The sequence below is a fragment of the Phaenicophaeus curvirostris genome, chromosome 1 (genome assembly GCF_032191515.1).
Source record: "Phaenicophaeus curvirostris isolate KB17595 chromosome 1, BPBGC_Pcur_1.0, whole genome shotgun sequence".
Taxonomy (NCBI): domain Eukaryota; kingdom Metazoa; phylum Chordata; class Aves; order Cuculiformes; family Cuculidae; genus Phaenicophaeus; species Phaenicophaeus curvirostris.
Genome location: NC_091392.1, coordinates 74,137,894 through 74,152,525, shown reverse-complemented (window position 1 = coordinate 74,152,525; position 14,632 = coordinate 74,137,894). Strand labels below are relative to the sequence as shown.

Below are 14,632 nucleotides of genomic sequence, written 5' to 3'. Positions count from 1 at the left end.
GAGCAGTATTTTATGTGGAAAATATTTTTGTAACAGAGCTGTAGATTTGGAACAAGCAAATCCTTCTCTCCGGCCACTGGAGTATTGGGAAACCATATTTCACTTTATGTGAGGATGAAATATCTCTGTAAAGTATCTTCTACATAATCAAAATATTCAAGTATTACTAATGGTGAGGGGGGAGCTCTGACAGGGATCTTTGACTATGTAGTGCTTGGTCTCAGAACTAGAATTCAGAGTTCGGTGTTGATATTGCATTTTACACAGTTGTATCTCCAACCACTGTATTGCTAGTAATTTATCCTGCTGATCAAAACATGAATTCAGTAATGCAACGTTCTTCTTTAAACACCAAGAAGTCAAAGTCACTGCAGACACAGTGGCCTCCTCTTCCTGATCTCATTGCCTTTTCTTTTTAAAAACAATAGACTAGTGAGTACATAGATGAGACTGCTTTCTCCTTGTTTCCTTTTCCAACAGGCTTTTTGCAGAGGTTGAAGGTTGAAAGCCTGTTTATACTTTCACTTCTAGCACATGAAAAAACAACGTATGCAAAGGGCGTTTCAAGGAACAAAACTGAAAAGACATTAACTTCTAGATGACTAAGTTAGGCTTTCTGATTATCAGTTACAAACAACCCCCCAAAAGCTGTAAGCAAGCAGGAAATCTCCCTTTTCTATAAAGAACTTGATGCCGCCTGTACACAAGTGAAGTGTTCTTAAGAAACTCAAAATTGGGAACCTCCATTGCTATGTAAAACCTATTTTTCTTCCACTGCCGTTTTCAACCACAACAAACCTGTTGCTTCCACCCATTTTACACAATGGTTCTCAGGAAGGAATTTGAATAAGGAAAGGGTCATATTCTGTGTTAGCTGGAATGAAGGTTTGCTTTGTGCATGAAGCAGCTTGTCTGCGGACTCAGAAACAGGAAGATGACAAGCAGTCATAGCTAATAGTTCTGGGGTAGGAGGAGGAGGGTAGTATGTGGATGCTTGTTTGTACACGGCCTTGAAAGGTAACGGTGAAAATCTGGTAAGGAAGAAGAGAAACTGGAAATGAAAACTTTTAATTGCCTACTCAGCGATAAAATCTTAAACCTTTCACTCCTGCGTGCTTAACTAAATCCATTGCTGTAGTAGGATAGATGGAATGGTACAAAGTGGTGTACAAACTGATAGCAGTCTGGGACACGCTCTGCTGTCAGCTGGAGAGGAGTGAGTAGAGACACATCTACACCACTTGGGTCATGTGTCTGCCGTAGGAGTTACGGGGAATTGACTAAAGGTATGATGGTGACATGTAATACAAGATGTTAACCTTGTGTGGATGCTCTCATTCAAAAGTAATGTAGTTCTTTTTCTGCCTGAGCCCAATTCTCCAAAAGATTAAATACTGTTTTGCCTCTGACTGAATGGGCTTAATTGGGCTTAAATCTGAGCAACTGCAAGCAGGCAAGCTCTTAGTTCTGAGTAACTAACCGTGGCCCTAGGCCAAGCATCCTCCAAATGTATCTAACTGTAAGATAAAGAATCTGTTTTGGCTTTCAGTGGAGCAAAATAAATCAGAAATAACAGTTCTCAAAAGTTCTGTCTTGGGCTAATGTCGTAACTTGCCAGGCCGAGCTAAAATAAATGCGTGTCTCAGTTCTAAAATACTGTTCTTCATCTGCTCAAGCGATCACTGGCATAATGACAGTATTGTATGAAGAATTAAATAGACGATCTCTGAACAGCTATGGGAATTGTTGTAATGACATCAGTGCAGAAGGAGCTTATTGCTAGATTTGAATAGTGGGGCTCGCTTCCTGGGTACTAACCTCTCTCCCTTTGACATGGAAGGAATTAATAAGATTCCCACAGAATAGCTTCTTTATATGACTTTAGGAACTTAATTAGAATAAAAGAAACAGCATTATCCCTAAAGCTACTTCGCTGCTGTTGGCTTTACAATAGAACTTCTGCCTAAAACATCCCCATCTCCTGATTCACTTCCTGCTGTAAACTCGGCAAAACAATAGACGTTTCACAGAAGATAGATAGTGCTGCGTTTCAGCAGCAGAACATGTCAGGCAGAGCTCATTTATCTGTACTAAAGGACGGGCTCCGCTCAGTCATCAAAACTAATGCTGTTCCTGAAGTAGTTGCCCTTCAATTTACTTCGGTGGAAGAAACAGAAAGCAAATCACATTTTGTCCCTGCTTTATTAAAGCAGCTTGCTTGAGCCTTCAGGTCAGTGAGAAGGACTCCATGCCATCTGGTGCATAGGTGTCGAAATATAACACTGATGTGGATAGGCACTTAGGCTAACCTGTAGGATTCCTTAACAACAACAAAGACTGTTCCTCTATTCTCTGCAGAAAATAAATGTCTAGCTGGGAAAAGCTGTCTTTAGCCACAATTTCATTAAAAATGTGATTATTAAGAGGAAATAGGAACATAAATGAGTGCCTTGGAAAAACTGATTGTTTTTGCTGAATAGTAGGAAGTTGTTTGTGCTAGACTGTATTTTTTTCCCATTTATTTTAAGCTGCCATCAAAGATTAGGCAAGCTTCAAGAAACTCCATACTCAAAGCAGTCCATAGCCAGAACTTTCCCAGTCATTATGATGACACAGCAACATCTTCACCATTGACAGAAGACTTTCTATGCCTTGATTATTCTCAAAGTTGGTACCTGTTAAGTGCGTGTCATTCACATCTGACATGATCATATACAACTGTTGTGAAATAGAAAAATTTGGACAGTATGAAACACTAATTAGAAATAGTAATGTAAAAAAAAGGAGATAATAAAGGATGTTTCAGTCAATAACATGTTTTATATATGAAAAGGTCTTTCCCAATGAAAGTTGGGCCCTGAAATAGTAAAATTAATGGATTTATGTGGAATTAAACTTAATGTTCTGAAATTCTGTGTCATTGGTTGTGATATATGATCACTAATGTCATTACGTTTGCAATCAAAACAGTTCAGGATTCAAAATGTAAATAAAGATATATAACACCTGGGCTTTCTTAGCTGGAGATAAACATTCTGACAAGAACGCTAACATGTTACTGCAAGAGCCAAGAAACACCAATTAGATTTGCACTGAGTGAAGCCAAGGGACAGAATTTATTTACAGAGAAAGTATTAGTGCTTAAAAGGACACATGGAATTTCTGAGGACAGCAGAAGACAACAAGAAGCATATTTAAAAATAGATAGCGTTAAAAATAAAAATAAGCGTGGGATACTTATCTAAAATGAGAGAGGAATTTTCTCTTATTTTTTTTTATCCTTATGAAACATCCTGTCCTGTTCCTAACAGCCTAAATCAATGGCTTACCAGAGGGGATGTACAGACCATTAGCCTTTCTTCAAAGAAAAACGGTTGAGACAATCTTTCCCGGCATGTCCCATTCTGAATATACATGAAAATGTTCAGAGAACAACTGAATTTTAATATTTAGGGGAAAAAATATCAAAATACTAAAATCAAAATAATTAATATGTTGAAGTATTATTCCCTATACAAGCAAATTATTTACGGCATCATAATAGTGTCATCATGCCAGGAGGTTGCATGACTGATAACAGACATAATTAGACCACTAATCTCTCTAATTCACTGCAAGAAAAACTTAGTGTTTGAATATGCATAAGGATAATTTACATTTTATAAATTGAAAGAAACAGGACTTTATTAACCACTGAGGTATATTTCCCCAAGCAGTTTTTCAAGTGGATATATATATTTCCTCAGTGCACGTGGCCTCAAGCCCATATATATTTATACGTACTTTAAACCATGTTACTAAGAGTAATGAAGTCAAACCACTGCATCAGCATGAGAATTAACCCCAAAGCAGACAGATCTGCTTTTGTGTGTAGAGGTAATTCACAGGAAAATCAATAGTGTTGATCCAAAAAGTAGATGAAGACAACAATGATAATGTTGCTTCTGAATTGTTTCAAATGATACACTTGGAAAAGGGGCAAAAACTTTACAATTAAAAATGTAAAGTTAAAATTCTGATAGCTGTTACTGTCTTATTGTTACTGTCTTATTCAAAAGCATCTAAGCTTTTCATCTAAATGTAAAAAACATACGAGACTTCTTGCAACCAGAAAAGAATGTTCAGCGGGTTGGAAACACTACTCCATAAAGTGATGGCTTCAGAAATCTCCAAATATTAAGCGAAAATGTTCATATAAATTGTCTTTTGGTGAACTTTTTTTTTTTAAATTAATAGTCCTGCTTTTACCTTTATATCTTTAAAATTATAATTTCATAGTGTTTATAAAGATGTGTAAGTGAAAAGTTGGAAAACACAAGTGCTATTTCTCAAGTTGTATTGAAACCTGAATCCAGTTGTTAGCAGAAAAATGTAGTGTAAATTACTCATTTCTGATCATCCTCCATCCCCTGGGAAGGCAGAACCACTTCAAGGTCCGTATGAAGAAGACTCCCAAAACAATGCCTTTGCACTGTGACAAGAGGGCTAAGTTTACTATCTAATATATAGATGTATATCTATATATTTAAATAAAATAAGTAGTATAGAAAAAAAATCCGCAGATATATCTATAAATATAGTAATAAAACATATACATTATGTAGATACACACATTGTATTGTAATATATAATTATAATTATTTATTTATTTATATATGTATTTTTATATGTATAAAACATACAAGCAGTACAGAGGTCTAGCAAAGTCCACACGCGGGAACACATGATTTGAGGAATAAGACACTACTTCCCTCATTGTTAAAAGCCTGTGGGATGGCTTTTGCAGCCAGACTCAGGGCCTGGCTATACACCTCTCGCTCCATTTGCAGCCATTGCCCTCATACTGAACATGAGCCCTGGTTTTCACAGGCAGTGGCATGGATGTGACTGGCACACAGTTTGTGACTGGTGAAGTGATCTTTGGGGCACAAAGTGGTGTTTAATCAACTCTGTGTGGAATAGCTAGGTTTTTTTTTGTCTCAGTCTGACACTGGCTACAGGTTTAACTTTGTCTTTTGCCAAAATGGAATTCCCTTTGGTCAGAGTATGAACTTAGTTCTACCAGGAAGCGCTATGATTTATGCTGAATTTCTGCTCTGTTTCTTCAGTCTTTCAACAAGTTTGAGCATTGTTTGATCATAAAAAGAGAAGAATGACTGTTTTGATGTTGAGGTTGAATAAAGTCTAAGTATTCTGGCAGGGAGGATTTTCAGCTTTGACAATGCTCGAGGCGAAGCGGAAGCTCAATTCGTGTCCATACAGAAAAAGTTGTATTTATGATTATTATGTATCGCTTGTAATCTCCTGTAAAGAGAGCTGGCTTATGGGAAGCTTGATCTCATATTTAATGAGACAGTCTGAGTGGAAAACTGAAGTGCATCTGAGGTCAGATCTGAGAGAAGAAACAATACATTTCAAGATTCCCTCTCTCAAACATGAACTTTCAACACAAGAGAGAGAAGAAAGAGAGATTAGGGAAGGGAGAAATCAAGTTAAATCTTAAAAAGCTTATGAATTTCACAGTAATGTTAATTGCAACTAACACCAATCAATTTTTCAAGGTCATTTCTTCACGAGGTAGTTTACCCCAGTACTACAGTCTCACAGTCCTACTGTGCTCATCTAAATTCCCAGTGAACTTAAAACTCCTGAAGTTAATGAGTCACGCACTTGGAGAAACAGTACAGGGAAACTCGGCGTCTACACTGATTATATGCAGACTTGCGTAAGAAACGTGGCCAAAAGGAAAGTACTCTTAGGACTGTTTTGAAGCCCTACCCAATGATCCAGAGCTCTCGCTGTCCTCAAACCAGGCTGTCCTCTGGGACAACGCCAGAGGCAGATCAGTGATGAGAAGGGCAGATGGGAAGGAAATGCTGAAATGAGTGGAGGAGAAGGCAAAGGCTGAAGGGACGGAACAAGGTCACCGTGATGGCTGCTGCTTGGGACTTGAAATAATCCTCCGTCTAAAACAAATAAACCTGAGAGATAGGCAAGGGCTGGAACAACCGCTCCGCTCTGCCCGTGATGCTGTTGGAGCACCGTGCACCTCCACACACAGAGGTGGGACCACATCGCAATGTCATTTCAAAGGTGCCTTTGCCTTCGAGCTGCCCAGGTCTGGCCCAGGAGCCTGCCCAGCACCCTGCGGCCTCTCCAGCCACTCGGCCGGCCAGGAGCCGGAGCGCAGCGCCAAGCCCACCGCCTCGCCACATGGCTGCGGGCAGGAATCACAGCCTTCCCCGCTTCCCAGCGGCAAAAGCTCACGCTTGCTTCTTGGGATCTATGGGCTCGGTCGAATTCCCCTTTGGGAGACAAAGCCTTCTGCTCATTCTCAGTCTCCTGTGGTGCGAACAGAACAGGGATACAGTGGTTTTATTCATGCCCTGTTCTGCTGCGTTACCGTCAGCAGCTTCTGACCACAGACACACCCCTCCATACAAATGTACCTGTCCATACAGATGCACCTCATCCATATGGATATAGCTACCTATACAGATATGCCCATCCATATCCACTGGTGAGACTGCTCTTTGAATACTGTGCACCTCAGTTCTGGGCCCCTCACCACAAGAAGGATGTTGAGGCTCTGGAGCTTGTCCAGAGAAGAGCAACCAAGCTGGTGAAGGGGCTGGAGAACAGGCCTTATGAGGAACAGCTGAGAGAGCTGGGGTTGTTTAGCCTGGAGAAGAGGAGGCTGAGGTGAGACCTTATTGAACCTGAAAGGAAGTTGTGGAGAGGAGGGTGCTGGCCTCTTCTCCCAAGTGACAGGAGACAGGACAAGAGGGAATGGCCTCAAGGGGAGGTTCAGGCTGGACATTAGGAAAAAATTTTTCATGGAAAGGGTCATTGGGCACTGGAACAGGCTGCCCAGGGAGGTGGTTGAGTCACCTTCCCTGGAGGTGTTTAAGGCACGGGTGGACGAGGCGCTGAGGGGCATGGTTTAGTGTTTGATAGGAATGGTTGGACTCGATGATCCGGTGGGTCTCTTCCAACCTGGTTATTCTATGATTCTATGATATGGATACACCCATCCATACGAACGTACCCGTCCATACGGACACACCTGCCCATACGGATCCACCCACGCTGCTGTCCCTCTCCACACGGACACACCCCTCCCTGTCGCCCCCCGCCCATCCGGCCCCCCCCGCCCCGCCCGCAGGAAGCGGCGCGCGCTGGCAGCCCGGGCAGCCAATGAGCGGCCGCGGGGGCGGGAGCGGCGCGCTCCGCCCTGTCCCGGTGCGGCGCGGGCGGCTCTCGGCGCGGAGCGGAGCGCTGCCCTCCGGGCTCCTCGGACTCTCCGCTCGGCTCCCAGGTGAGGGCGGCGCCGCTGTCGTCTGGGGCCGAGGCCTCGCCAGGAGGAGGCGAGGAGGCCGCGATTTCGACCCCAGCCGCAGCTTTTGCGGGGGCGCGGCTGGTTCTGCCCGGGCGGGGCTGAGGGTGGGGGGGGGCGCTAGTCTGGGCCGGGGGGACCGGGGCGGGGGGGGTGACAGTGACACGGAGGGGCAGTGACAGTGAGGGGGGGACAGTGACAGTGATGGGGGGACAGTGACAGTGAGGGGGGGGCAGTGACAGTGAGGGGGGGGCAGTGACAGTGGGGGGGGGCAGTGACAGTGAGGGGGGGGCAGTGACAGTGAAGGGGGGCAGTGACAGTGAGGAGGGCAGTGGTAGTGGAGGGGGGGCAGTGACAGTGAGGGGGGGCAGTGACAGTGAGGGGGGGCAGTGACAGTGGGGGGGGCAGTGACAGTAGGTGGGGGGCAGTGGGACAGTGACAGTGAAGGGGGGCAGTGACAGTGAAGGGGGGCAGTGGCAGTAGGTGGGGGGGAGTGGCAGTAGGGGGGGCAGTGACAGTGGGGGGGCAGTGGCAGTAGGTGGGGAGGGCAGTGGCAGTAGAGGGGGCTCTGGGGGTGCAGTGACAGCGACAGGGGCGCTGGGGGGCAGTGACGAATGCGGGGTGCTGGGGGGAGGCCCGTGGCGGCGCCCGGGGGGCAGTGCCTGGGCCGGGGCGCCGTGGGGAGCAGGAGCCGGGGCGGCCGGGGCCGCGCTCCCCGCGGGCTCGGGAAGGTGAATCTCTCCTTGCGCGGCGCCCGGCGGGGAAGGGCGGGCAGGGCTGGGGCTCGGGCGGGGGGAGGGCTGGCGGCGCTGGCGGTGGTTCCTGTAGGAGGGAAGAGCTCGCTGCCGGGGGAAGTTTGGTGACCCGCGCGTGGGGTGGGGGCGGCGTGGGGAGGGAAAAAGGGGCGAGGAAGGAGACCTGAAACCGTGCCCTTGGGATTTTTCCTCCCGAGTTTTGAATCCTGGCGTCCTGGGTGGTCGTAGAACCATGGAATGTGTTAGAAAGGACCTCAAAGCCCATCCAGTTCCACCTCCACGGGCAGGGACACCTCCCGCTGGATCAGGCTGCTCAGGGCCCCATCCAACCTGGCCTTGAACACCTCCAGGGATGGGGCAGCCACAGCTTCCCTGGGAAACCTGTGCCAGGGCCTCATCGTAAAGAATTTCTTTCTTTTATCTAATCTAAATCTTCCCCCTTTCAATTTAAAGCTATTCCGTGATGATGTCAGGTACCGAAGTTAATTTGTTGGGAGGAGGTGTTTGTACTGGGGTGAGTGAGGTTTTAAACGGCTCACGGCCTCCTGGTAGTCTTGTAATTGTCTTACTTGACTTTCCCTTTTTTGGCTTGCAGAGAAAATCTCCTCATCTCCCAGAGTGAAATGTCTGTGTGAGACACAGAAGTCTCTTTATGTAGATAGAAGCTACCTGGTTAGAGAAAGACTGTGTATCTAACAGTGTCTGCCTGGCTTGCTGTACCCATCTTTCCCAGCTGCTTGACTGTCTGTGGTTGGAGTGACTCAGAAGCTGATAGACTCAGTCTTCTGAGGCTTCATCGTTTTGCTGTAGCACTATGGGAAGCCAGAAGGGTGCCTGTGACACATGCTGTCCTTTGCAAACCCAACATTGGAAACTTAAATGTTTGAAAACTAAATGTAATCTTGCAGTTTTAAATGTTTGGTTTTCTTGATAGCCATTCTTGATTTAAACTGTAGGTTAGTTACAATAATTTAAAACAAGTACACCACCACTCACGTTTCCTGTACCTATTTCATTAAGTTTGGTCATTTGTACATGATCCAGACTGGGCTAAAAAATGAGCCTGATGACACTTCTTTTTTCCTTCTGTTGCACGCCATGACTTCACAACAGACTGCTTGAGAGGTTGCCGTAAGACTCTTCTCTTGCTACAGGGGGGTGCTTTTTCCCTTCTGCTAAGTTGGATTTAATTCCAGGGTTTGTTCAGCTGATCTCTGAAGACTGAACCTTTTTGCAACTTGGAAAACGTAAAGTCAATAACAGTGCTTTATTATAATACTCATAGTGAGACCACATTATGTAAGCAACTGAGTTTTCATTCTGGTTTTCGTGCAACAGAACAATCATTCTCATGTCTGTGATGAGACATAAAAACATGGCTTTCTTGGGGTGTCAGAGAAGCGAAGACTTGTATTTCTGCTTAAGGGAGAGAGGTAACTAAAACAGTTTGCCAGCTGTATTTCAGGTGGGCAAAACTCCTTAATTCTGTTTCTAACTATTAAGGTTATTAGCACCAAGGGCTAACATGCTTGCTGTTTCATACCTGTACCTGCCTGAAATTGTGTTTTGTCAGGCCTGCAGTTTGCTTTCAAAGATAATAGTTATATTCTGCCAATTATGACTGAATCAGTTTAAACAGTAATGTGTATTAGTGCACAGGGCATGTCTAATTAGCACAATGCAGCATCATGTTAGAAATCTCTGATAATACTATACCACAGCTTAGGTATGCTGAGCAGGAGAGGTATGCGGGTGCTACATTGTCCTCTGTAGCATTAACCTTGGCATGGCTGTTTAGTGTTCAGATGCTCCAAACTGTCATTGGTGCATGGTTTACAGATCTAGAGTCAGGCTTTTTGGCTCAAGGTCTGTGTGTTGTGCAGTGCAATACTAGAATAAACACTAAAAACTGCCCTGGGGGGTTAAACTGCATACCACGCATCAGCATTAAATGGAAGATAAGTAGCACCATTGTAGTTAGCAATGAAATAGTTTATGAATGGTTGTTAGGCAAAACGGGTTAGAATTTTTCTTTTTTAACTGAACGTTTTTTCTTTCCTTTTGAAGAGGTTGTACTACAAGTCGATGCGGTAGCTGGTATCAAACTGACAGATGGTGTTTGTGATTGCCTGGCTTGATGCATGTATGCATCTTCGTGGATAGTCTTAAATATTCTTTACCTTTTTTTTAACTGTTAGAAGTTTTTGAGAGTTTCTACATTCCGTAAGTCATGTCTATAACAGAAACTGTATTTTACTTTGTAGTGTATATTTAATTGCATTCTTCTAATTTTCTCCTTAACTCCTTTAGTATTTGACATACCATTATAGTAACATGGCTTTCTGACTGCAGTGATATTGTGGGCAACATTCTGATCTATGGATGTTTGTAAGTTTTAATTCAAATTCTGTCTTAATCCATAAAACTTCAAGCAGTGGCATTGTTCCTTTCAACTAAACCTAGTTACTGTTTTATGGCTTGGCTTAATGTAATGATGAATTGTTTTCAGGACATGAAAAGGAAGAAAGCAGGAAATAACAGTGATGTAACTGTACTGAGATAAACCGAGCTAAGTATTCCATGTCTGTGGTTGAATAGAATGGTGTATTTAATACGAATGCTACCTGGCTAGTTGGTTCACTGGGATTGGGAAAAATAACCTGAAGTTGATGGTAAATAGACTGTTGTATTGCAGAGTTGGTTCTCCATCTACAGTCGTAGTCAAATTTTTCACAAGCCTTGACTGTCATTCCTTTGTGGGCTGTCCTGCAAGATACCTTGCTTGGGGCAAGGGAACAGTCAACATTTCTCTAATGGTATTGGGCTAGAGTCTGCCTTGATGTGTGCTTCGTAGTGTGAGTGATTCTGCTTGAGCCACTGTGAACTGGTGTGCATTGATAGAGTCCTGTGAATCTTAGTAGACAGGATGTGTCAATATTTGAGAAGGTACCCAGCCCTAATTAGTAAATAGGGACAGAACTAGCACAGATATTGTAACTATGCATAGCAATGAGCTCTGAAGAAAAACCAAAATGTGACTAAGGCTTTCAGAGTTGTGGTTTGGTTCAGCTTTTTACAAAATGCAAATATTTAAGAACTGTTCTGGCTTACATAATATGTTGTAAATATTTTGACAGTGCTGGAAACCTGTATCTTGCAATGCTTGTTCTTGAGCCAATGCAAGCCACGTTAACCCTCTTTGCTTCTGTAGGACTCTGCTTAAATTTAAGAATTCATTTCAAGGCATCAACAGACCAAAAATTTTGATCAAGCTTCTTTGCCTTTTATCATATACTCTAGGCCAGTGAATAACGAACAAGACTACAATATAACAGCAAAAATTGTGAGGATTAGAACAGTCTGTCAAATCATATGATTAATTATTTGCTTCAGACAGTTTTGCTGAAACCAAAAAGGCTGCTTTTTATGTAATCTCTTGACATAAACTTACAGATGTGACATAGTAGTCGCCCTGAGAATTTGTGCCACACAGGTTTTAAGTGATATGTATCAGCTTGATGCATTGCCAGCTGGTGACTGTAACAACCAAAGGTATGTGTTGACTGAGCTCTGAAAGGGCTAGCAGAGTTCTCATACCTGCCTTCTCAAACTCTGCTTTCTGAGCATAGCCAAGGGTTCTGGGTTCCAAAACCAACTTGCACAGCATAGCAATGTCAGGTGACTATTTAAATAAGAATTTTATTTGTTTTAAGTAGCAGATGCACTTCACTATTCTTCTAAATATGTGTTTGAATTTCTGACTTAATAGGTCAAATAAAAAGTGTGAAGTGAATATGCTTAATGGGCCCTTCTTAAAAGGCGGAATGTAAAGTACAGATTTCAATAAATTATCTGCCATGAGTCATAGGACAAATGGGACATCTTTTTTGGTTTGATTATGTCTCTGATCCTGTCCCTTAGTAGAGGCTTTCTTGGCAAATGGACAGACAACTGGCTCACTGTGGAGTGGAACAATGAATGCTGCTTTCTCATCAGGAGAAATGATAAACCTTTAGCACACAGGTCTCAGTAGGTAGAAGCAACTCTGTATTTAGTGGAACCACACGTATGCAACATCAACTTGTAGGCATACTTACTTCCACACTCCTTGAATAACAGTTTTAAAAGCATTTTTTCCCCAAAGTCTTCAGGTTCTACTTGTACCTTAATAGTTACAGATGAAAGCTTCAAAACTCTGTCATTTACCTGAAATAATCTAACTAATCTAAGTAATCTAATATCTGGTCAATGTGCAGTCATGCTTAATTTGAAGGAGCCATTGAGCAGCTTGGTGAAGCTCTTTCTTAAGGATGTTGTCACAGAGGTGCTAGAACCATTGCTGATGGGCTTGGCCTTGGCCAGCAGCAGGTCCGTCGTGGAGCTGGCTGGCATTGACTCTATCTGGCATCTCTCAGAAGCCACCCTTGTAGCCTTTCCCTGTTACCAGAATCTTGTCACACGAACTCATCATTAGGCCTTGTATTTGGTTTGGTGGTAGTTGTATTACACCAGAGGTTATGCCCTTTGCCTTAATACATTTGATGATTTGATGCAGGTGTGTTGTAGATAACATGTCCCACACTTGTGTTGTCTGCAAGATAGGTAAACTTACTTGGAAATTTGGAATTAACTTCCTAGTCTTCTGTTTCTTCCTTATCTTCTTTTCTGGCAATTTTGGATATATCCTCAGGAGCATGTTTTGCGGGTGGCTTTAATGAATAGGCACTGTGGATCATGCATTGACATTCAATAGAAATCTAAAGAGATGTTAATTGCTGCTGCTTATAAAATGTTAAAGTAGTTTGAGTATCCAGTTGCTAACAGTACACAGTGCAAATGCAAAAGCGTGTTCAATAGATTCTAATCCAGGTAGGAACCATTTGTAATTATCTGGTCTTACCTGAAACAGACAAACCATAGGACTTTTGTGAATGAGTCGCTTTTGGAATTAGATACAGCTGCAAAGAAAACTTAACCATTTGGAAAGCATGAATGTAGGGTTTGCCACAACTATATTAGTTTCCCAGTTTGCTAATTAGTCCTGCTTTCTGAAGCAGGGTATTCTCTCTGATGTATAGTCAGATAATACATCCTTCTAGCTACCTACCTCACACATTTTGTTTGCGTCCTACGATTCATTGAGCACATTCAACTGAGCATTTCTCTCAGTTTCAGAATTCTGCAACCTTGATGCTTAAGATATTAGGCCATCGTTATAAGTCAGGAAAATCAAACTTTTTCTTGGTACATCCTGTTGTGGATTCCAAATTAACGTCTAGCTGGTGCTCATTTCGGCAAACAATCCAAATAGATTTTTCAGGACTGTGTTCTCTGTTATCAGTTATTTCCTGAAGCTTTTACTTAAATCAGCGGTGCAGTAAATGATTCCTGGTCTTTTTTTGAGGTCACTGGTAATGCCAGTGAATAGCTTAGCAGTAGCTCGGTGGAAGCATCCTGCTTCGTAAAATTTCTTGACTGTGTATTTTGAGAGCTTAAAATAAATGTAATATCGATTTGAGCTTGTATTATTCCATATCTTAATCTGAATACCTTGTGATAGCGAGTTGAATGCTGTGCTGGAACTTAGATCCTCAGCATGGTAGTTATCACTCAGGGTGGTGATCTCTCTCATAAAAAGAGGGTGCTGTTAAGGAGTTAAGTGTATTAATTTTTCTTTTTACTTGTCTAACAATAATTATCAACTTTTTATGCTCGAGTGGCATCTGTTCCATTTTAATTGGTTTGTCTTAAATAAATTTACCATGTCCTTCTTAAAATGCTTACATGACATCATTTTTTCTCTAGTCTTCTGGAGCATCCCCACTTCTTAGAAGTTCATGACTTAAAGCCTTCCAGATGGTGTTTTGAAATTTTTGAACAAAAGCTAATTTGGACATGCTCATTTGGACTCTTGAGGTCTTTTGATTTCTGATTTCAGGGCTAACAGTCATATCAATCAGATGCAATTATTTTTCGGCATTCATAGATCTTCTGACTCTGATACTACATTAAACTGTTGCTGCATTATGAATGGTAACATTGTTGCTAAGGTTGATATAATAAGGACAGTAAAGGAGGTTTAAATATATTCGAGGTCTTCCACTCCCAACTATTTCTGTGTTCTGTCCTAACTTTTGTTACATTTGTTACCATGAACTTCCCCTCTTTTCCACTTCACCTATAGTTTCTTCAGCTAATTTACTTTCTTTTTTTTCAAAAACAGCTTGGGAAACAGCTCTTTAAAAATCTTGTGCAATTCCCTATGATCTTTGTGTGACAGTAATATTATTTTATCAGATTGCCATATCTGAGTCTTTTCAGTTGAAGCTGGAAATAGTCTGAGTCAACACAAGACTGTTATGCAAGTAGTCACTTATTTTAATTCTGCCATCCCATCTCTTTTGAGGTACAGTACACATGGAGTTCCGCAGTACTGGGTGCAAGTGGTCTTTGAGTCTTGTTACCTATAATATATGTGAAATTCCATGACAGTTTTAGAATTGAGAAAGTGACAGATGGAGCACATGTCAGTGGGACCGAA

General features: G+C 42.6%; 1 protein-coding gene across 4 annotated transcripts in view; it reads left to right on the top strand.

The window, feature by feature from the left end:
* The first annotated feature begins 7,255 nt into the window (after positions 1 to 7,255).
* Positions 7,256 to 14,632, top strand: part of PACSIN2 (protein kinase C and casein kinase substrate in neurons 2) — a 58,381-nt gene continuing 51,004 nt past the window's right edge. For 3 of the 4 annotated variants that reach the window (XM_069864401.1, XM_069864393.1, XM_069864379.1), the window contains exon 1: positions 8,583 to 8,605. The gene's annotated coding sequence lies outside the window, so the exon portion shown is untranslated. Of the gene's footprint in view, positions 7,319 to 8,582; positions 8,606 to 14,632 lie in introns of those variants that run through there. The other variant, XM_069864385.1, reaches the window with a different exon arrangement.